We start from the raw sequence: 23,531 nt of genomic DNA, 5'->3' as shown, positions 1-23,531 counted from the left end.
GGCGCCTGTTCGGAGAGGCTGGTACTGGAATTGAACCGTGCTGCTGGCCTGCCTTGGTCTGCTTTGAAAGCCAGCTATTTAGCCAAGTGTGCTAAACCAGCCCCTAGTTGCCAGTACCTAGTGGTAGTCACCACACTCTGGCGCCTGTTTGGGTACACAGAGGGAGAATTCAGAATGTCCAATTTACCTAACAGCACGTCTTTCGGGACTTGTGGGAGGAAACCAGAGCACCCGGAGGAAACCCAGGCAGACACGGGGAGACCGTGCAGACTCCGCACAGACAGTAATCCATCCGGGAATCGAATCTGGGACCCTGGCGCTGTGAAGCAACAGTGCAAACCACTGTGCTACCGTGTGCTACTGACTGTGTAGGTTCACAGTGCCTGTGCCAGAGGAGAAGCAGTTCTCCAGCCGAATCCCACTTTCCAGCTCTTGATCCATAACATTGGGAGTCAGAGCACCTCAAGCACACATCCAAGTATTTAACTTTCAGGAACTGAGGTCCAGACTCCCCCAACCGTCTGGGTGAAAAACATAACTCCAACACCCCTCTAATCCTTCCGCCAAACACTTTAACCCTCTGCCCTCTGTTTATTGACCTCTGTGCCAACTCTTTCCGTCTTATCTGGGCCCCCCATAAATTTATACATTTCAATTTAATCCCCCCCTTAGCCTCCTCTGTCCCAGGTCAGCGGAGGTTCACTGGGTGAGAGACTGAGTAAACGGGGTTTATATTCTCTGGAGTTTAGAAGAACGCGAGGTGATCTAATTGAAACATACAAGATTCTTGGATTGGATTAGATTTTTTCACTGTCATGTGTACAGAGGTACAGTGAAAAGTATTGGTCTGCGTACAATCCCGACAGATTGCTCCATACATGAAAAAAAACCTAGGACATACGGTAAATACACAATATAAATACATAGACATTGGGTGAAGCATACAGGAGTGTAGTAGTACTCAGTAGGGAAGATATGTGAAGAGCCCAGACCCATCCACAAGAGGTCTGTTTAGGAGTCTGGTAACAGCGGGGAAGAAGCTGTTTTTGAATTTTGAGGGGGTTTGAGAGATTAGACACTGAGAGATTGTTCCCCGCGGGCCAGGAATCTAAATACGATGAGGAGAAATTATTTCACTCAAGGGTGGTGGATCTTTGGATCTTTGAATCTTTGGAATTCTCAACTAGAGGGTTGTGGATGGTTGAATATATCTAAGGCTGGGGACAGACAGATTCCTGGTGCCTACGGAATTAAGGGACAGGGGGAGTGGGCCGGAAAGTGGAGGTGAAGCTCAAGACCAAACATGATCCTATTGAATGGAAGAGCAGACCCGATGGGCCGAATGGTCTACTACTGCTCCTATTTCTTATATTGTTATGTTCCCAATGTAAAACAACCACAGTTAACAAAGCGAGATGCCCACCATCTAACATGCCTACGGCCAGACTAGCCCGAAAACGCCCAATCTCGTCTGATCGTGGAAGCTAAGCAGACTCAGGCCTGGTTAGTACTTGGATGGGAGACCGCCTGGGAATACCAGGTGCAGTAGGCTTTGGGCGGCACAGCAGCACAGTGGTTAGCACAGTCGCTTCACAGCTCCAGGGTCCCAGGTTCGATTCCCGGCTTGGGTCGCTGTCTGTGTGGAATCTGCACGTCCTCTCCGTGTCTGGGTGGGTTTCCTCCGGGTGCTCCGGTTTCCTCCCACAAGTCCCGAAAACGTGCAGGTCAGGAGGATTGGCCATGTTAAGTTGCCCTTAGTGTCCAAAGTGGTTGGGTGGGATTTCTGGGTCACGGGTATGGAGCGGAGGTAAGGGCTTAAGTAGGGTGCTCTAGCACGGTGGCACAGTGGTTAGCATCTCTGCCTACGGCGCTGAGGACCTGGGTTCAAATCCCAGCCCTGGGTCACTGTCACTGTCAGTGTGGAGTTTGCACATTCTCCACGTGTCTGCGTGGGTTTCACCCCACAACCCAAAGATGTGCAGGGTCGGTGAATTGGCCACGCTAAATTGCCCCTTAATTGGAAAAAAAATTGGGTACTCAAAAAAATTTTTTTTAAAGTAGGGTACTCTTTCCAAGTGCTGGTGCAGACTCGATGGGTCGAATGGCCTCATTGTGCACTGTAAATTCTATGTCTGTGTCAAATGACTGGATTGTCATAAAAACCAATCTGTTTGAAAATGCCCTTGAGGGCAGCAATCTGCTGTCCCTTCCTGGTCTGGCCTACACGTCATTCCAGACCTTCAGCAATATGATTAACTTTCAACCTCCCTCTGAAATCGCCGAGCGAGCCACTCAGTCACATCACCAGCTTCACTGGGGCAATTAGGGACGGGCAATAAATGCTGGGGGTAGCAGTAACGCCCACATCCAAGAATTCGTTTTTTTTTTAAAACACTTCACGAGGAAGGCTTCCTGGATACTTGGGAGCAGTTTGTCTGCCTGTTCCAAAACCTGTTCGAGGCCAGCGGTGAGGAGTAAGCTGGGGGGGGGGGGGGGGGGGGGGGGGGAGATGGGGAACCAAAGGGCTGCGCAATCCGAGGGAGGGGGTGCGGGAGGAAGGTGGGGAAACCACAAGAATAGAGGAAGGGTGCTGAAGCCAATGGAGGGGGGGGGGGCAGGGGGGAGGAGGGGGGGAGGAGGTGGGGGGGGAGGAAGGGGAGGGGGGAATCATAGACCGATCCAGAGGGCAACAAAATGTGCATAGAGTTAGTTAAACGAAGGACACAACAAACCTCTGTAAAATTAAGTAAATTAGCGTGGGCAAGAAAAATGTAATGTATATACTGTGATGTGAGAGTACCTTTAAGAAATGGGTGTTTATAAATGGGCGTGTATATAAATATCTGTGGTGAGAGTACCTTTACGAAATGGGTGTTTATTACTGCAGTGATGTCAGAGAGGGGGTGGAGCTGGGCTGTCTGTCAGCTTTTTACTTTTGTTTTAGGCTGTTTGCTGCAGGGTTTTAGTTTTGTTTTCAGAGCTGGATAGCTGCAGTCACAGCCAGAAGGTGTATGAGTCTCTCTCTGCAACCTAAAGACTGTAAATCGATTCTGGTGATTTAAAACTAATAACTGCTCTCAGTAGTGACTTTAACCTGATGTGCTTCTGCTGAAAGTTTCTTTTTTAAGTCTTCTGAATGTTAAAAGGACAGCTTCAGGATTACTTAGTGTTGTATTCTTTGGGGATTGTATTTAATTAATGGTTGCTAAGATGTTCACTGTATGTTTTAAAAAGGTCAACTTGAGTTCATAGAATAAACATTGTTTTGCTTTAAAAAATAATTTTCCATTTCTGCTGTACCACACCTGTAGAGTGGGCCGTGTGCTCCCCATACCACAATCTAGTAAAAGTTGTGGGTCAGGTGAACTCCATGATACACTTTGGGGTTCTCTAAACCCTGGCCCGTAACAATCATAGATTATCATCATAGAATTTACAGTGCAGAAGGAGGCCATTCGGCCCATCGAGTCTGCACCGGCTCTTGGAAAGAGCATCTGACCCAAGGTCAACACCTCCACCCTATCCCCATAATCCAGTAACCCCACCCAACACTAAGGGCAATTTTGGACACTATGGGCAACTTAGCATGGCCAATCCACCTAACCTGCACATCTTTGGACTGTGGGAGGAAACCGGAGCACCCGGAGGAAACCCACGCAGACACGAGGAGAACGTGCAGACTCCACACAGACATGACCCAGCCGGGAATCGAACCTGGGACCCTGGGGCTGTGAAACAATTGTGCAAAATATGCAGTAACTGTTTATAAGTATGAGAAAAGCCAACAAAAAGAGTTTTTTAAAAAACACTTCACAAAAAATTAAGGGGTTCAGTGATGAGAGTTGACCGAGAGATTCTGTTACGTAAGGAGCAGGGAAATGCTTTGGACACAGCCAGTGATTGAGGCGGACACTGCTGCATTTTTAATTGGACATTGGATAAATATTGAAGGCAGATGAGGATGAGAGGGAGAGAGCGGGGCAGAGGGATCTCGTTCAGGTTGTCATGGTTGCATTGTGCTGTGTAAACTGGTCGGAATGCAGTAACTGAGACACACTGATAGCAAGCATAAACCAAGTTGCCTTGCCAAGAATCTGTCAGTGTGTTATTGAATTTGTGTCATCCCTTCCTGAAAGCCTCGCTCTGTAACATCAGTTCAATGTGTCTGATTAGACACAGGTGCAATTGTTCTTCTGTTTTCAATTACGCTCAGATCTGGGGTCACTGTGAGATAAGGTTATCTCGACAGCAATAACCACCTTTCTCCCATACTGTCAACATCACACAAACAATAATACTCATATGTTTACATTGAACCAGGCAGGGGAGAGGGCAATACAGGTGGGCATCATAATCCATTGATCTACAGTGGTGTTTGCTAGGCAGCTCCAAGAATAACAGCAGCAGAATAACCAGGAAAGTAAACATCTAGTCTACAATTAAAACCCAGCGCTGTGACATCAAACACTCCCAGGACAGGTACAGCACGGGGTTAGATACAGAGTAAAGCTCCCTCTACACTGTCCCCATCAAACACTCCCAGGACAGGTACAGCACGGGGTTAGATACAGAGTAAAGCTCCCTCTACACTGTCCCATCAAACACTCCCAGGACAGGTACAGCACGGGGTTAGATACAGAGTAAAGCTCCCTCTACACTGTCCCCATCAAACACTCCCAGGACAGGTACAGCACGGGGTTAGATACAGAATAAAGCTCCCTCTACACTGTCCCGATCAAACACTCCCAGGACAGGTACAGCACGGGGTTAGATACAGAGTAAAGCTCCCTCTACACTGTCCCCATCAAACACTCCCAGGACAGGTACAGCACGGGGTTAGATACAGAGTAAAGCTCCCTCTACACTGTCCCCGTCAAACACTCCCAGGACAGGTACAGCACGGGGTTAGATACAGAGTAAAGCTCCCTCTACACTGTCCCCACCAAACACTCCCAGGACAGGTACAACACGAGGTTAGATACAGAGTAAAGCTCCCTCTACACTGTCCCCATCAAACACTCCCAGGCCAGGTACAACACGAGGTTAGATACAGACTAGCTGCTTTCATATTGTGAATTCTCTCATTCTCCTTGCATTTCCGAGTTCCGTTCTTCACTGATTCGGTGTCGCTTTTAGCTCCAGTTTGGCTGCTCCTTCATCTGGAGATCCAAGATGGATAATGTCCGAAAGGAGACCATGTACAAATCTCTACATAGGGGAGGAAAAAGTGTACCCACCACCACCCTCATCCTGATGACCACCTTTGCGTGTGGCTGCATAAAGCTGTGCGTGGACCCCCGTTACGCAAACACCAAGTGTCACTACGTACTGAGGTTCTACCTGTCCCCGGAGTTGTCGAGGATGGGTCTGGCATCATTGTTCTGGAACACTCTAAACAGTTGGACGGCATATCACCTCCCTCGCAGAAAAATGTGTTCGGAAAAACATCTTTCACCACAAGGTGATCAAGCAATGGTCTGTACGTAACACCCACGATGCCCTGGGGGCAGAGGAAGTGTTGGAGAATGGCGATTGGTTCCCTGAGCAGACTGTCAGAGTCAGAACGCCTCATCACCAGAGCTTTCAAACAAGCACCAAGACCTAGCTTGGCTGGTGGTGAGAAGGGCCCTCCCTGTCAGATTCTTCATGTACACCCGAGGTCTCAGCGCCGTCACACGCTGCCCTTGGAGTGGCTGTGGGGGAAATGAGACGGTCACCCACCTCCTTGTGGAATGTGCCTTTGCACAGACGGTCTGGAGAGAGATGCGATGGTATTTGTCCAGGTTCACCCCGAGCAGCTCTGTGACACAGGACTCTGTGCTCTATGGACTGTTTCCGGGGACACCCACCGAGACAAACATCAACTGCTGCTGGAAGGTCATCAACTCGGTGAAAGACACGCTTTGGTCTGCCCGAAACTTGCTGATCTTCCAGTGCAAAGAATTGTCCTCGACCGAGTGTTGCAGACTGGCACATTCCAAGGTCCAGGACTACGTGCTGAGGGACGCACTCAAGCTTGGGGCAGCTGCCGCCAAGGCGCAATGGGGAAAGGCCATTGTTTAACGCTAACTGTGTTTAACTGTATTGCAACACCTCAGGGTTAGTTTTAGTTTTGAAAAATTAATTTCCAGGTTGTGGGCGTCACTGGTTAGGCCAGCATTGGCCATTCCTCATTCCCTTGAGAGGGTGGTGGTGAGTTGCTTTCTTGAACCGTTGCAGTCCTTGAGGTGTAGGTACATCCACAGTGCTGTTAGAGAGGGAGTTTTGACCCAGCGACAGTGAAGGAACGGCCGATATATTTTCAAGTCAGGGGGTTGAGTGACTTGGAGGGGAACCTCCAGGCGGTGGGGTTCCCAGGTATCTGCTGCTCTTGTCCTTCTAGATGTTAGAGGTTGTGGCTTTGGACGGTGCTGTCTAAGGACCCTTGGTGAGTTACTGCAGGGCATCTTGTAGATGGTGCACACGGCTGCCACTGTGCGTCAGTGGTGGAGGGAGTGAATGTTTGTGGAAGGGGGAGCAATCAAGCGGGGCTGCTTTGTCCTGGATGGTGTTGAGCTTCTTGAGTGTTTTTGGAGCTGCGCTCATCCAGGCAAGAGGAGAGTATTCCATCACACTCCTGACCTGTGCCTTGCAGATTGTGGCTATTCCAGTTCAGTTTCCGATCAGTGGTAACCCCCAGGATGTTGATTGTGGGGATTCAGCGATGGGAATGCCATTGAATGTCAAGGTGCGATGGTTAGATCCTCTCTTGTAGGAGATGGTCATTGCCTGGCACATGTGTGGTGTGAATGTAACCTGCCATTTGTCAGCCCAAGCCTGGATATTGTCCAGGTCTTGCTGCATTTGGACATGGACTGCTTCAGTATCTGAGGAGTCACGAATGGTGCTGAACATTGTGCAGTCACCCGCAAACATCCCCACTTCTGACCTTATGATGGAAGGGAGGTCATTGATGAAGCAACTGAAGATGGTTGGGTCTGGGACACTACCCTGAGGAACTCCTGCAGTGATGTCCTGGACCTGAGATGATTGACCTCCAACCACCACAACCATCTTCCTTTGTGCCGGGTATGACCCTAACCAGCGGAGAGTTTCCCCCGATTCCTATTGACTCCAGTCGTGCTCGGGCGCCTTGATACCACACTCTGTCAAATGCTGCCTTGATGTCAAAGGGCAGTCACTCTCACCTCACCTCTGGCATTTAGCTCTATTGTCCATGTTTGAACCAAGGCTGTAATGAAGTCAGGAAATGAGTGACCCTGGTGGAACCCAAACTGAGCGTCCGTGAGCAGGTTATTTCTGAGTAAGTGCCGTTTGATAGCATTGCTGATGACTCCTTCCATCACTTTGCTGGTGATGGACAGTAGGCTGATAGGGCGGTAATTGGCTGGGGTGGATTTGTCTCGCTTTTTGTTTACAGGACAGACCTGGGCAATTTTCCCCATTGCCGGGTAGATGTCAGTGTTGTAGCTGTACTGGAACAGCTAGGCTAGGGGTGCGGCAAGTTATAGAACATGTCTTCAGTCCTATTGCTGGGATATTGCTGGGGCCCATAGCCTTTGCAGTAACTAGTGTCTTCAGCCGTTTCTTGGTATCACATAGAGTGAATCGTATTGGCTGAAGACTGAATCTGTGATGCTGGGGACCTCCGGAGGAGACCGAGATGGATCATCCACTCGGCACTTCTGGCTGAAGATTGTTGCGAATGCCTCAGCCGTGTCTTTTGCACAAATGTGCTGGGCTCCTCCATCATTGAGGATGGGGATATTTGTGGAGCCTCCTCCTCCAGTGAGTTGTTTAATTGTCCAACACCATTCACGGTTGGATGTGGCAGGTCTGCAGAGCTTAGATGTGATGTTTGTTGTGGAATCGCTTCGCTCTATTACTTGCTGCTTATGCTGTTTGGCCCACATGTAGTCCTGTGTTGTAGCTTTACCAGGTTGACACCTCATTTTTCGATCTGCCTGGTGTTGCCCCTGGCATGCTTTCCTGCTCTCTTCATTGATCCAGGGTTTAGAACATAGAACATAGAACAGTACAGCACAGAACAGGCCCTTCGGCCCTCGATGTTGTGCCGAGCAATGATCACCCTACTTAAACCCACGTAACCCGTATCCCAACAATCCCCCCATTAACCTTACACTACGGGCAATTTAGAATGGCCAATCCACCTAACCCGCACATCTTTGGACTGTGGGAGGAAACCGGAGCACCCGGAGGAAACCCACGCACACACGGGGAGGACGTGCAGACTCCACACAGACAGTGACCCAGCCGGGAATCGAACCCGGGACCCTGGAGCTGTGAAGCAGTGATGCTAACCACCATGCTACCGTGAGGCCCCTGGCTGGGTGGTAATGGTAGAGTGGGGGATATGCTGGGCCATGAGGTTACAGATTGCGATTGAATACAATTTTACTGCTGCTGATGGCCCACAGCGTCTCATGGATGCTCTTGAGTAGCTAGATCAGTTCGAAGTCTATCCCATTGAGCACGGTGGTAGTGCCACACAAGACGATGGAGGGTATCCTCAATGTGAAGATGGGACTTTGTCGCCATAAGGACTTATACCGATACTGTCACGGACAGATGCATCTGCAGCAGGCAGATTGATGAGGTCAAGTAGATTTTCCCCTCTTGTTGGTTCCCTCACCACCTGCTGCAGCCCCAGTCTAACAGCTCTGTCCTTCAGACCGGCCAGCTCGGTCTGTGGTGGTACTACCGAGCCACTCTTGGTGATGGACACTGAAGTCCCCCACCCAGAGCATGTTCTGCGCTCTTGCCACCCTCTGTGCTTCCTCCAACATGGAGGAGTGCTGATTCCTCAGCTGATGGTAATCAGCCAGAGGTTTCCTTGCCCATGTTTATCCTGAAGCCAGGAGACTTCATGGGGTCCAGAGCAGATGTTGAGGATTCCCAGGGAAACTCCCTCCCGACTGTATCCCACTGTGCTGCCACCTCTGCTGGGTCTGCCCTGCCGGTGAGACAGGACATACCCAGGAATGGTGATAGTGGGGTCTGGGACATTGTCTGTAAGCTATGATTCTGTGAGTATGACTATGTCAGGCTGTTGGTTGACGAGTCAGTGAGACTCCCAACTCTAGCTCTCCCAACTTTGGCACAAGCTCCCAGATGTTAGTAAGAAGGACTTTGCAGGGTCGGCAGGGTTGGGTTTGCCGTTGTTTCCGGTGCCTGGGTCAATGCCGGGCGGTCCGTCCGGATTCATTCCATTTTTGTGTTTGCATCGTGGTTGAACAGAACTGAGTGTCTCGCTCGGCCATTTCAGAGTCAATCACATTGCTGTGGGGTCTGGAGTCACGTGTAGGCCAGACCAGGTAAGGTTGGCAGATTTCCTTCCATAAAGGACATTAATGAGCCAGATTACAACAATCGACAATGTTTTCATGGTCATCATTGTTTTGTTACCTGTATGGCAGCAAAGTACTGTACACACCCCTGTCAGCATCAACGGGGCCGAGGTGGAGATGGTTAGCAGTTTCAAATTCCTAGGGGTGCACATCACCAAAAATCTATCCTGGTCCACCCACGTCGACGCTATCACCAATAAAGCACAACAGCGCCTATACTTCCTCAGGAAACGTAAGGAAATTCGGCATGTCCACATTAACCCTTACCAACTTTTACAGATGCACTATAGAGAGCATCCTATCGGGCTGCATCACAGCCTGGTATGGCAACTGCTCGGCCCAGGACCGCAAGGAACTTCAGAGAGTCGTGAATACCGCCCAGTCCATCACACAAACATGCCTCCCATCCATTGATTCCATCTACACCTCCCGCTGCCGGGGAAAAGCAGGCAGCATAATCAAAGACCCCTCCCACCCGGCTTACTCACTTTTCCAACTTCTTCCATCGGGCAGGAGATTCAGAAGTCTGAGAACACGGACGAACAGACTCAAAAACAGCTTCTTCCCCACTGTCACCAGACTCCTAAATGACCCTTTTATGGACTGTCCTCATTAACACTACACCCTTGTCTGCTTCATCCGATGCCAATGCTTATGTAGTACATTGTATATATTGTGTTGCCCTATTATGTATTCTCATGTATTTTCTTGAATTCTGTTCAATTCCCTTTTCTTCCCATGTACTGAATGATCTGTTGAGCTGCTTGCAGAAAAATACTTTTCACTGTACCTCGGTACATGTGACAATAAACAAATCCAATCCAATCCAATCCAACATGTGCAACTCAATTCAGTTCCAGCAAAGTCTTTCGGAAGAAGGCTCAAAGTCGTCCAGAAGTTTTACATAAAGTTTATTGAGTATCACAACTTAAATAACTGCGTGAGCTCTTACTTTAAGAACTGTACTAGTAGAAGGTTACAACTTTTCTTTACACTACAACTAGGCCTGACCACACTAGCAGCCTGATGTGACCATCAATTCACTCAGAGACACGAGTTGAAGCAAACTGTGGCTTTAATCTGCTTACAACTGAGCCTGCCTGTGACTATGCTGAACTGAGGGCGGACTCGCAGGACCGTAGCACTTATACTTCCTGCTGGGGGCAGAGCCAAGGGCAGAGCCCTGTACATGCTCCTCATCTCCCCCTGTGGGCAGAGCCGCACAGTGGCTCACAGATGGGGCCCACAGGGACAACAGTAAGGTACAGTGTGAATTACCAGTTACACAATCAACACATTCACCCCCTGTTAAAAAAAAATCAAGTCCGGCGGGGTGACAGGTTTACAAATTCAGTCGGTCCGGTGCCCGGATCGTGCGTTGCAACCGACGAAGCACTGGGTGTTCAACAAACGCGTAGTGGGGGTTCGAGTGCAGGAGCTGGACCCTCTCTACCAGGGGGTCGGTCTTATGTGTCCGAACGTGTTTCCGAAGGAGGACAGGGTCTGGTGTCCTCAGCCAGGATGGAAGTGAGGCCCCCGTGGTAGTTCCCTGAGGGAAAACAAATAAACGATCATGAGGAGTCTGGTTTGTGGCCGTACAAGGGAGGGACCTAATAGCGTGAAGTGCATCGGGGAGGACCTCCTGCCAGTGGGAGGTGGGAGATTCCTGGACCATAGGGTCAGTAGGACGGTCTTCCAGACCGTCGCGTTCTCCCTCTCCACCTGCCCGTTACCCCTGGGGTTGTAGCTGGTAGCCGTTCTCGAGGCGATGCCCTTGTCGAGCAGGTACTGACGCAGTTAGTCGCTCATGAAGGACGAATCCCCGTCACTGTGGACATAGTTGGGGAAACCAAACAGGGTGAAGACGCTGTGCAGTGTTCAGATAACTGTGGGGGTGGTCATATCGGGGCATGGGATGGCAAAAGGGAAACGGGAGAACTCGTCTATAATATTGAGAAAGCAGATGTTACAGTTGTTCGAAGGGAGGGGCCCTTTGAAATCAATACTCAGGCGTTCAAAGGGCCGGGATGCCTTTACTAGGTGGGCCTTGTCTGGTCTGTAGAAGTGCGGTTTACACTCCGCGCAGATCGGGCAATTCCTGGTAACGGCTTTAACCTCCTCGGTGGAGAAGGGCAGGTTGCGGGCCTTGATGTAATGGGCGAGCCGGGTGACCCCCGGGTGGCAGAGGTCATTGTGGATAGCCTGTAGTCGGTCGTCTTGCATGCTGGCACATGTGCCGCGGGACAGGGCATCTGGGGGCTTGTTGAGCTTCCCAGGACGATATACTATATCGTAATTATAGGTGGAGAGTTCAATCCTCCACCGCAAGATTTTGTCATTCTCGATCTTGCCCCGCTGCGAGTTGTCAAACATAAAGGCAACCGATCTCTGGTCGGTGATGAGGGTAAACCTCCTACCAGCGAGGTAGTGCCTCCAGTGCCGTACGGCTTCCACAATGGCTTGGGCTTCCTTTTCGACTGAGGAGTGTCGAAGTTTCGAAGCGGAGGGGTTCGGGAAAAGAACGCTACTGGCCTCCCTGCCTGATTCAGAGTGGCAGCGAGAGCTGCCTGGAATGGGACGGACTCATCTACCGCACGCATGGCGGCTTTGGCGATGTCCGCCTTAATGCAGTTGAAGGCCTGGAGAGCCTCGGCTGACAGTGGGAAGAGTGTGGCCTGAGATAATGGGCGGGCTTTGTCCGCATACTGGGGGGCCCACTGGGCATAGTGTGAAAAAAAGCCGAGGCACCTCTTGAGGGCCTTGGGACAGTGAGGGAGAGGGAGTTGTAAGAGTCCTGCATACGGTCTGGGTCGGGTCCTAAGACTCCGTTTTCCACGACGTAGCCGAGGATGGCTAGTCTGGATGTGCGGAAAACGTATTTCTCCTTATTATAGGTGAGATTGAGTTTTTGGGCGGTTTGGAGAAATCAATGGAGGTTGGCATCGTGGTCCTGCTGATCATAGCCGCAGATGATGATGTTGTCCAAGTACGGAAACGTGGCCCGCAGCCCGTACTGGTCCACCATTCGGTCCATTGCTCGTTGGAACACCGAAACCCCGTTAGTGACGCCAAAGAGGGGCTGGTTTAGCTCACTCAGCTAAATCGCTGGCTTTTTAAGCAGACCAAGTAGGCCAGCAGCACGGTTCGATTCCCGTACCAGCCTCCCCGGACAGGCGCCGGAATGTGGCGACTAGGGGCTTTTCACAGTAACTTCATTGATGCTGACTTGTGACAATTACCGATTTTCATTTTCATTTTTCATTTCATTTCATTTCAAAGAGGACCCGGAGGAAATGGAAAAGGCAGCCGTCTGCCTCGAACGCCGTGTAGTGGCGGTCCTCCGGGCGGATTGGGAGCTGGTGGTATGCAGACTTCAGATCCACCGTGGAGAACACGCGGTACTGGGCGATCTTGTTTACCATGTCTGCAATCCGGGGGAGGGGGTACGGATCAAGGTGCGTAAACCGGTTAATGGTCTGGCTGTAATCAACCACCATCCAGAACTTTTCCCCGATTTTGACGACCACCACCTGAGCTCTCCAGGGGCTGTTACTGGCCTCTATGACTCCTTCACGCAAAAGACACCGGACTTTGGATCTGCTAAACACCCTGTCCTGCCGGCTATACCTCCTGCTGCGAGTGGCCCTGTCCTGCAGGCTATACCTCCTGCTGCGAGTGGCCCTGTCCTGCAGACTATACCTCCTGCTGCGAGTGGCCCTGTCCTGCCGGCTGTACCTCCTGCTGTGAGTGGCCCTGTCCTGCAGGCTGTACCTCCTGCTGCGAGTGGCCCTGTCCTGCAGGCTGTACCTCCTGCTGCGGGTGGCCCTGTCCTGCCGGCAATACCTCCTGCTGCGAGTGGCCCTGTCCTGTACCGCCTGCTGCGGGTGGCCCTGTCCTGCAGGCTGTACCGCCTGCTGCGAGTGGCCCTGTCCTGCAGGCTGTACCGCCTGCTGCGAGTGGCCCTGTCCTGCCGGCTGTACCGCCTGCTGTGCGTGGCCCTGTCCTGCAGGCTGTACCGCCTGCTGCGGGTGGCCCTGTCCTGCAGGCTGTACCTCCTGCTGCGGGTGGCCCTGTCCTGCAGGCGGTACCTCCTGCTGCGAGTGGCCCTGTCCTGCCGGCTATACCTCCTGCTGCGAGTGGCCCTGTCCTGCCGGCTATACCTCCTGCTGCGAGTGGCCCTGTCCTGCAGGCTGTACCGCCTGCTGCGAGTGGCCCTGTCCTGCAGGCTATACCTCCTGCTGCGGGTGGCCCTGTCCTGCCGGCTATACCTCCTGCTGCGAGTGGCCCTGTCCTGCCGGCTGTACCTCCTGCTGCGGGTGGCCCTGTCCTGCCGGCTATACCTCCTGCTGCGGGTGGCCCTGTCCTGCCGGCTATACCTCCTGCTGCGAGTGGCCCTGTCCTGCCGGCTATACCTCCTGCTGCGGGTGGCCCTGTCCTGCAGGCTGTACCGCCTGCTGCGAGTGGCCCTGTCCTGCCGGCTATACCTCCTGCTGCGAGTGGCCCTGTCCTGCCGGCTATACCTCCTGCTGCCAGTGGCCCTGTCCTGTACCTCCTGCTGTGAGTGGCCCTGTCCTGCCGGCTATACCTCCTGCTGCGGGTGGCCCTGTCCTGCAGGCTGTACCTCCTGCTGCGGGTGGCCCTGTCCTGCAGGCTGTACCTCCTGCTGCGAGTGGCCCTGTCCTGCCGGCTATACCTCCTGCTGCGGGTGGCCCTGTCCTGCCGGCTATACCTCCTGCTGCGAGTGGCCCTGTCCTGCAGGCTATACCTCCTGCTGCGAGTGGCCCTGTCCTGCCGGCTGTACCTCCTGCTGCGAGTGGCCCTGTCCTGCCGGCTATACCTCCTGCTGCGAGTGGCCCTGTCCTGCAGGCTGTACCGCCTGCTGCGAGTGGCCCTGTCCTGCCGGCTATACCTCCTGCTGCGAGTGGCCCTGTCCTGCAGGCTGTACCGCCTGCTGCGGGTGGCCCTGTCCTGCCGGCTGTACCGCCTGCTGCGGGTGGCCCTGTCCTGCAGGCTGTACCTCCTGCTGCGGGTGGCCCTGTCCTGCCGGCTATACCTCCTGCTGCGAGTGGCCCTGTCCTGCCGGCTATACCTCCTGCTGTGGGTGGCCCTGTCCTGCAGGCTATACCTCCTGCTGCGGGTGGCCCTGTCCTGCAGGCTGTACCGCCTGCTGCGAGTGGCCCTGTCCTGCAGGCTGTACCGCCTGCTGTGAGTGTCCCTGTCCTGCAGGCTGTACCGCCTGCTGCGGGTGGCCCTGTCCTGCAGGCCATACCGCCTGCTGCGAGTGGCCCTGTCCTGCAGGCTGTACCTCCTGCTGCGAGTGGCCCTGCCCTGCAGGCTGTACCTCCTGCTGCGAGTGGCCCTGCCCTGCAGGCTGTACCTCCTGCTGCGAGTGGCCCTGCCCTGCAGGCTGTACCTCCTGCTGCCAGTGGCCCTGTCCTGCCGGCTATACCTCCTGCTGCGGGTGGCCCTGTCCTGCAGGCTGTACCTCCTGCTGCGAGTGGCCACTGGTTTGCAGTTGGCGGTGAGATTAGCGAAGAGTGGAGGGGGGTTGATTTTCAGAGTTTCTAGACTACATATAGTGAGCGGGGGCAGGGGTCTGCTGAAGCTGAGTGTTAGGCTCCTGAGGTTGCACTGGAAATCCAGTCCTAGGAGGAGGGGGGCGCAGCGGTCTGGGAGAACATACAATTGGAAATTGGTGTAGTCGGCGCCCTGTATTGTCAGAGTCGCAGTAGTGCGCCCCTGTATCTGAACTGAGTGTGACCCCGAGGTGAGGGAGATTGTTTGCTGTGTTGGAAATATCGGGAGCGAGCAGCGCCTTACCAGGTCTGGGTGAACGAAGCTCTCGGTGCTCCCGGAGTCGAACAGGCACGGTGCCTCGTATCCGTTGATCCGGACGGACATAATGGAGCTCTTGAGGTGCTTTGGCAGCGACTGGTCCAGAGTGACTGCGCTGAGCTGCGGGTAGTCGGTGGCGTGGACGGCGGTTCTGGAGCGGCCCCGTGATGACTGTCCGCGAAGGTCGTAATTTTTGAGAGGCGTCGCGGGTGATGGCCAAGATGACGGCCCTCGTTGATCACACGTGGCGAGCGGCGAGGAAGATGGCGCCCAAGATGGCGGCCCCCATGGATCGCACATGGCCGGCCGCGTGGGGGAGGATTGCCAAGATGGCGGCCCCCATGGATCGCACATGGCCGGCCGCGTGGGGGAGGATGGACAAGATGGCGGCCCCCATGGATCGCACATGGCCAGCCACGTGGGGGAGGATGGACAAGATGGCGGCCCCCATGGATCGCACATGGCCAGCCACGTGGGGGAGGATGGACAAGATGGCGGCCCCCGTGAGTCGCACATGTTGTGTGGAGGCAGAGTCAGCAGACACGCTGCCACATTGCAGGGTCTGCGGGCCTGGGAGTCGGAGGAGCGAGTGTTCGGGTTAGGGTTCGAGTTTTAGCTTTGGCCAGGCAGAACTTAGCGAAGTGCCCTTTTCGCCCGCAGCTGCTGCAGGTCGCGTTGCGGGCCGGGCAGTGCTGCCGGGGGTGTTGGGGCTGGCTGCAGAAATGGCACGATAGCCCTCCGTGGTGGGCGGGTGGCTGTGCGGCGCAGGCCTGGGGTCGGGGGTCCACGATGGGGTCGCGTGATCGGCCGGGAACGCAGTTAAGCTTTGGAAAGCGACCTCTAACGAGGTTGCCAGTTTTACTGTGTCCTCCAGTTCCTGGGCCCCTTTCTCAAGGAGACGGTGCCGCATATAATTTGATCGGACCCCCGCAACGTACACGTCTCGGACGGCGAGTTCCATGTGCTGAGTGGCTGTCACGGCCTGGTAGTTACAGTCGCATGCCAGGGCTTTGAGGTCACGCAGATAGTCATCTAGCGACTCCCCAGGGCGCCCTGACAGCCCTGAGCTAAATCTCTGCCTTTGTTCTCCTGACAGTCTAATCAGCCAAAGAGGCTTTAGGGCTGCTTGTTACCCCCTTTATACCCGCCAGTGCTGCCCCCTAGTGGTCTTTCCATGTCCCATCAGCCCCTTCTCTACATACCCATGGAAAGATCACTACGTACAATCATTAGACTTTTCATTCCAGATATTTCATTGAGCTTAAATTCCACCACCTGCCGTGATGGGATTGGAAACCCTGGATCCCAGATCATGACCGATGTCTACAGTTTGAAAAGAATGGCCCTCTCTGTAACGTATACATTGAAATCTTTGAAATGTTCTCATTACTGAATTGAAATCCCTCAGAGTGCATTTTTGACCTCTGGAGGAAATGGGAGAATCATTGTCCTTCACTGTTACAGCAATTTGAAATGTTTTTCTAATCTGCCTTTCAGAGATTTTATGAATAAAGTATATATTTTCAAACAAAAGTATTTGCCTTCATACTTAGCCACGTGAGCATTCTGCCTTGCTAACTCAGAGTTTCTGGATATCCGATCGGCTGATGCCGCTGAAGGGGAACATCTACTGACCGAAGGAGCTCTGTCCCAGAATCCACTCAGGGTTCAGGCCCCAGTGAAGTGCAAACTGGGTAATACCAGGTCAAATCTGAATGTGCTTTTCCATTTAAAGTTCAAACCACGATCTCTCTGCAGCAGCCCGGCAATCAAAGGGTTAACAACTTTCACAACTGTCGCCCGCACCGGCCGTGTTTATTTGGACATTAAAATACGTTTTCCTTTGGCCAACAGGCTGTATTTTGAACAGGCCACCCTACCATCACAGGGAATCTCTCCATCTGCTATCAGTTTCCCACAGACTGTTTTCCCTTCGCTGTCACCCGCTTCCAAACTCACGACAAACTCACGCCTGATTTCTCAAAAACAAAGCGTGAATAATTTCAACCCAAGCTTCTCAAACAGCTCTCTGCGTGTTCCCAAACCGCCGTTTACCTCCAGTAAAATATAGGATAGTGAACAACAACCTGTTATTGAAGGGCTGAATGGCCTACTCTAGCATGGCTAGTATTCAGGTACAGCGAGTAACTAGCAAAGGTAACAGGATTGTTTATTGCGAGGGGAAATGATTACAAACATAGTTGATGAAGTCAAAATTAAGACACAGCGCCTTCCTCGCTGAGTTTATTGACGTTGTTCAGTCTCAGCGTCCCTCACTCACAGCCATGGTCCCAGCTGTCCCCGATTTATATATGTTTCAATACCCATCACCTGTAACCCTTACAACTCTGAATAAGATCACGTGCAGTCAGGGACATCTCCTTTCCTTTCCTGGCCAGACAAAGCTCCTGAACGTCATTATAATCCTTGTGAGTTTAGAGAATCATGTCACGGGCAGTTCTGGACACAGGAACAAGCATTGTTTCGCACACAAACTTCATCAGGTGGTGATGTCTCCAAGGCAGATGGTCACCCAGAGAACTCTCTCTCTCTCTCACTGCCATTCGATGTTGTGGCGAAGAATTACATTTGGGGCCTATTGATTGCCAAAGAGAAGCAGCTTGCTTCGGCACAAGGTAGGAGGCCGTTGCTATGCTGATCAGCGGACACTCGCATTCACAAGCTTAATGACTTTCCCATCAATCCAGCTCACACTCAAGCAACAATGGTGGGGTGAGCGACCTTGTATGTTTGACCCCTGCCCTTTGGCACCATGTCAGATCGGACAGTCTTCCTTTATTCTATCAGTAGCTTCCCTCCAAACTCCCTCCCCCCCATCAACCCTTGCCACTTTTCACTTCTTTTGAACCCAGTAGAATTGACCTCCTTTAAGTCACAGTGACTGACTGGGAAGTGGGAACGTTGTGTGTGGATCGCCAGAATCCAGGCACTGAGGGTTTGGGACTGGTGGTGTGTTTGAAAGAGGGTGGAATGAGGGAAGGAGTGAGGAAGACGGAGGGAGTGAGAGAGAGGCAGTAGTGGCTTCTGCACTCATGTTTAGATGGTTTATAAATTTATTCAGTGCTTTGCACACGTTTCCTCACGCTGGAGTTTTCAATTATTCACCACAGCCACAGAAAAATCAGACGGTTCCACAATTCAAAAAGAAACAAGACGGAAGACACAGCTGGATTCATAGAATCCCTACTGTACAGAAAGGAGGCCATTTGGCCCATCCAGCCTGCACTGACCCTCTGAAAGAGCACCCTACGGAGACCCGATCTCCCACCCTATCCAAACCAAACCTGAACATCTTTCGACAGGAAGGAACAATTTAACAGGGCCAATCCACAATATCTTAGAATTTACAGTGCAGAAGGAGGCCATTCGGCCCATCGAGTCTACACCGGCCCTTGGAAAGAGCACCCTACTCAAGCCCACACCTCCACCCTATCCCCGTAACCCAGCAACCCCACCTAACCTTTTTGGACATTAAGGGCAATTTAGCATGGCCAATCCACCTAACCTACGCATCTCTGGACTGTGGGAGAAAACCGGAGCACCCGGAGGAAACCCACGCAGACACGGGGAGGAAGTGCAAACTCCACACAGACAGTCACCCGAGGCTGGAATTGACCCTGCCGCAGTGAGGCAGCAGTGCTAACCCGGGTCCTTGATGCTGTGAGGCAGCAGTGTTAACCCGGATCCCTGGCACTGTGAGGCAGCAGTGCTAACCCGGGTCCCTGGCACTGTGAGACAGCAGTGTTAACCGGGGTCCCTGGCACTGTGAGGCAGCAGTGTTAACCCGGGTCCCTGGCACTGTGAGGCAGCAGTGTTAACCCGGGTCCCTGGCACTGTGAGGCAGCAATGTTAACCTGAGTCCCTGCCACTGTGAGACAGCAGTGTTAACCCGGGTCCCTGGCACTGTGAGGCAGCAGTGTTAACCCAGATCCCTGGCACTGTGAGACAGCAGTGCTAACCCGGGTCCCTGGCACTGAGACAGCAGTACTAACCCGGGTCCCTGGCACTGTGAGGCAGCAGTGTTAACCCAGGTCCCTGGCACTGTGAGACAGCAGTGTTAACCGGGGTCCCTGGCACTGTGAGGCAGCAGTGTTAACCCGGGTCCCTGGCACTGTGAGGCAACAGTGTTAACCGGGGTCCCTGGCACTGTGAGGCAGCAGTGTTAACCCAGGTCCCTGGCACTGTGAGGCAGCAGTGTTAACCGGGGTCCCTGGCACTGTGAGGCAGCAGTGTTAACCCAGGTCCCTGGCACTGTGAGACAGCAGTGTTAACCGGGGTCCCTGGCACTGTGAGGCAGCAGTGTTAACCCAGGTCCCTGGCACTGTGAGACAGCAGTGTTAACCCGGGTCCCTGGCACTGTGAGACAGCAGTGTTAACCCGGGTCCCTGGCACTGTGAGGCAGCAGTGTTAACCCAGGTCCCTGGCACTGTGAGGCAGCAGTGTTAACCCGGGTCCCTGGCACTGTGAGACAGCACTGCTAACCCGGGCCCTTGGCACTGTGAGACAGCAGTGTTAACCCGGGTCCCTGGCACTGTGAGACAGCAGTGTTAACCCAGGTCCCTGGCACTGTGAGACAGCAGTGTTAACCCGGGTCCCCAGCACTGTGAGACAGCAGTGCTAACCCGGGTCCCTGGCACTGTGAGACAGCATTGTTAACCCGGGTCCCTGGCACTGTGAGACAGCAGTGTTAACCCAGGTCCCTGGCACTGTGAGACAGCAGTGTTAACCGGGGTCCCTGGCACTGTGAGACAGCAGTGTTAACCCGGGTCCCTGGCACTGTGAGACAGCAGTGTTAACCTGGGTCCCTGGCACTGTGAGACAGCAGTGCTAACCCGGGTCCCTGGCGCTGTGAGACAGCAGTGTTAACCCAGGTCCCTGGCACTGTGAGACAGCAGTGTTAACCCGGGTCTCTATCACTGAGTGGCAGCAGTGCCAAGCACTCTATCACCTGCTATCAGTTTTAAAATTCTCATCCATGTTTGCAAATCTCCTCATGGCCACGCCCCTCTCTATCTTTGGAATCTCCTCCAAACCCCCATTCCTCCAAAATCTCTGACTGGCTTTCCCCCAGCTCTGGTCGATGGAGTCTCTCTGATTATGCTCACTGCAGTGTTGCCGGGCGTGCCTGGAGCAGTCTGATCCCTCAGTGTCGGAATTCACTCCCTAAATCTCTCCACCTCTCCCTCCTAATTATTATAATTTTTAAAAAAAATTTAGAGTACCCAATTATTTTTTCCAGTTAAGGGGCAATTTAAAATGGCCAATCCACCTACTCTGCACATCTTTGGGTTGTGGGGGTGAAACCCACGCAGACACGGGGAGAATGTGCAAACTCCACACGGACAGTGAACCAGAGTCGGGATCGAACCCGGGACCTCAGCGCCGTAGGCAGCAATGCTAACCACTGCGCCACCGTGTTGCCCCCCTCCCTCCTAATTTTAAGATGTTTCTGAAAACCTATCTTTTTGCCCAATCATCGCCTATTGTATTATCTCCTTCTGTGATCTGGCGTTGAATTTCTCTGTTAATCTCCTATGTAGGGTCACCTTGGGGCATTTATGACATTATAGCTGCTGTATAAATGGCGGCTGCTGTAGCTTCCTGAATTTACGCTGCAAAGTATCTCCGCTGATGGTGTGTCGCAGACTCAGCTTTGACATATCAGAGACAAGCCCGATGTTCACACAACCACCAGCAGGGGTCACTGGATAGGAGCCTTGGCTGATATCCTCACTCCAGTCTTTACCCAGTTAGTGTGTTGGGTACCCTGCGGCCCTGGGGGGCCACATGCAGCCCATCAGGGTCCTGAGTGCGGCCCACGAGACAGTTTGTTGACCGTTGCCCACACGCGGAGCTGCCACATTCCGCTGCTTCCAGTCCGGGTAGGTTGTTTTCCCTCCCGGTTTGACTGAAGTGATTCGCATGTAAAGCGAGGGCGAGGGAAGCGAGGGCGAGGGAAGCGAGGGCGAGGGAAGCGAGTGTGAGGGAAGCGAGGGCGAGGGAAGCGAGGGTGAGGGAAGCGAGGGAAGCGAGGGCGAGGGAAGCGAGGGCGAGGGAAGCGAGTGTGAGGGAAGCGAGGGCGAGTGAAGCGAGGGTAGTGGAGCGAGGATGAGTGAAGCCAGGGCGAGGGAAGTGAGGGTGAGGGAAGCGAGGGCGAGGGAAGCGAGGTTGAGGGAAGCGAGTGCGAGGGAAGCGAGGGCGAGGGAAGCGAGTGTGAGGGGAGGGAAGCGAGGGTGAGTGAAGCGAGGGTGAGGGAAGCGAGGGAAGTGAGGGTGAGGGAAGCGAGGGAAGTGAGGGTGAGTGAAGCGAGGGCGAGGGAAGCGAGGGTGAGGGAAGCGAGGGTAGTGGAGCGAAGGCGAGGGAAGCAGGGTGAGGGAAGCGAGGGTGAGGGAAGCGAGGGTGAGTGAAGCGAGGGTGAGGGAAGCGAGGGCGAGGGAAGCGAGGGCGAGGGAAGCGAGGGCGAGGGAAGCGAGGGCGAGGGAAGCGAGGTAGTGGAGCGAGGGCGAGGGAAGCGAGGGCGAGGGAAGCGAGGGCGAGGGAAGCGAGGGCGAGGGAAGCGAGGACGAGGGAAGCGAGGATGAGGGAAGCGAGGGTAGTGGTGCGAGGGCGAGTGAAGCGAGGGCGAGGGAAGCGAGGGTGAGGGAAGCGAAGGTGAGTGGAGCGAGGGCGAGGGAAGCGAGGGAAGCGAGGGCGAGTGGAGCGAGGGCGAGGGAAGCGAGGGCAAGGGAAGCGAGGGCGAGTGAAGCGAGGGCAAGGGAAGCGAGGGCGAGGGAAGCGAGGGCGAGTGGAGCGAGGGCGAGGGAAGCGAGGGCGAGGGAAGCGAGGGCGAGGGAAGCGAGGGCGAGGGAAGCGAGGGCGAGGGAAGCGAGGGCGAGGGAAACGAGGGTGAGTGAAGCGAGGGTGAGGGAAGCGAGGGAAGCGAGGGTGAGTGAAGCAAGGGCGAGGGAAGCGAGGGTGAGGGAAGCGAGGGTAGTGGAGCGAGGGCGAGGGAAGCGAGGGTGAGGGAAGCGAGGGCGAGGGAAGCGAGGGCGAGGGAAGCGAGGGCGAGGGAAGCGAGGGCGAGGGAAGCGAGGTAGTGGAGCGAGGGCGAGGGAAGCGAGGGCGAGGGAAGCGAGGGCGAGGGAAGCGAGGGCGAGGGAAGCGAGGACGAGGGAAGCGAGGATGAGGGAAGCGAGGGTAGTGGTGCGAGGGCGAGTGAAGCGAGGGCGAGGGAAGCGAGGGTGAGGGAAGCGAAGGTGAGTGGAGCGAGGGCGAGGGAAGCGAGGGAAGCGAGGGCGAGTGGAGCGAGGGCGAGGGAAGCGAGGGCAAGGGAAGCGAGGGCGAGTGAAGCGAGGGCAAGGGAAGCGAGGGCGAGGGAAGCGAGGGCGAGTGGAGCGAGGGCGAGGGAAGCGAGGGCGAGGGAAGCGAGGGCGAGGGAAGCGAGGGCGAGGGAAGCGAGGGCGAGGGAAGCGAGGGGCGAGGGAAACGAGGGTGAGTGAAGCGAGGGTGAGGGAAGCGAGGGAAGCGAGGGTGAGTGAAGCAAGGGCGAGGGAAGCGAGGGTGAGGGAAGCGAGGGTAGTGGAGCGAGGGCGAGGGAAGCGAGGGTGAGGGAAGCGAGGGTGAGGGAAGCGAGGGTGAGTGAAGCGAGGGTAAGGGAAGCGAGGGTTGGGGAAGCGAGGGTGAGTGAAGCGAGGGTGAGGGAAGCGAGGGCGAGGGAAGCGAGGTTGAGGGAAGCGAGGGTGAGTGAAGCGAGGGTGAGGGAAGCAAGGGTGAGTGAAGCGAGGGTGAGGGCAGCAAGGGCGAGTGATGCGAGGGTGAGGGAAGCGAGGGTGAGTGAAGCGAGTGTAGTGGAGCGAGGGCGAGGGAAGGGAGGGCGAGTGAAGCGAGGGCGAGTGAAGCGAAGGCGAGGGAAGCGAGGGCAAGGGAAGCGAGGGTGAGTGAAGCGAGGGCGAGGGAAGCAAGGGCGAGTGAAGCGAGGGCGAGTGAAGCGAGGGCGAGTGAAGCAAGGGCGAGTGAAGCAAAGGCGAGGGAAGCGAGGGCGAGGGAAGCGAGGGTGAGTGAAGCGAGGGCGAGGTAAGCGAGGGTGAGTGAAGCGAGGGTGAGTGAAGCGAGGGCGAGGGAAGCGAGGGCGAGTGGAGCAAGGGCGAGGGAAGCGAGGGCGAGGGAAGCAAGGGCGAGGGAAGCAAGGGTGAGTGGAGCGAGGGTGAGGGAAGTGAGGGCGAGGGAAGCGAGGGCGAGTGAAGCGAGGGCGAGGGAAGCGAGGGCGAGGGAAGCAAGGGTGAGTGAAGCGAGGGCGAGGGAAACGAGGGTGAGGGAAACAAGGGTGAG

At 54.4% G+C, this 23,531-nt stretch overlaps 1 pseudogene; it reads left to right on the top strand.

The window, feature by feature from the left end:
• Positions 1-1,433: 1,433 nt before the first annotated feature.
• On the top strand, positions 1,434-1,552 carry LOC119962505 (annotated as a pseudogene).
• Positions 1,553-23,531: the final 21,979 nt, after the last annotated feature.

This window comes from Scyliorhinus canicula, chromosome 2 (assembly GCF_902713615.1).
Source record: "Scyliorhinus canicula chromosome 2, sScyCan1.1, whole genome shotgun sequence".
Taxonomy (NCBI): Eukaryota; Metazoa; Chordata; class Chondrichthyes; order Carcharhiniformes; family Scyliorhinidae; genus Scyliorhinus; species Scyliorhinus canicula.
Note: the sequence above shows the minus strand (reverse complement) of the source record. Positions and strands in the feature narration are given on the sequence as shown.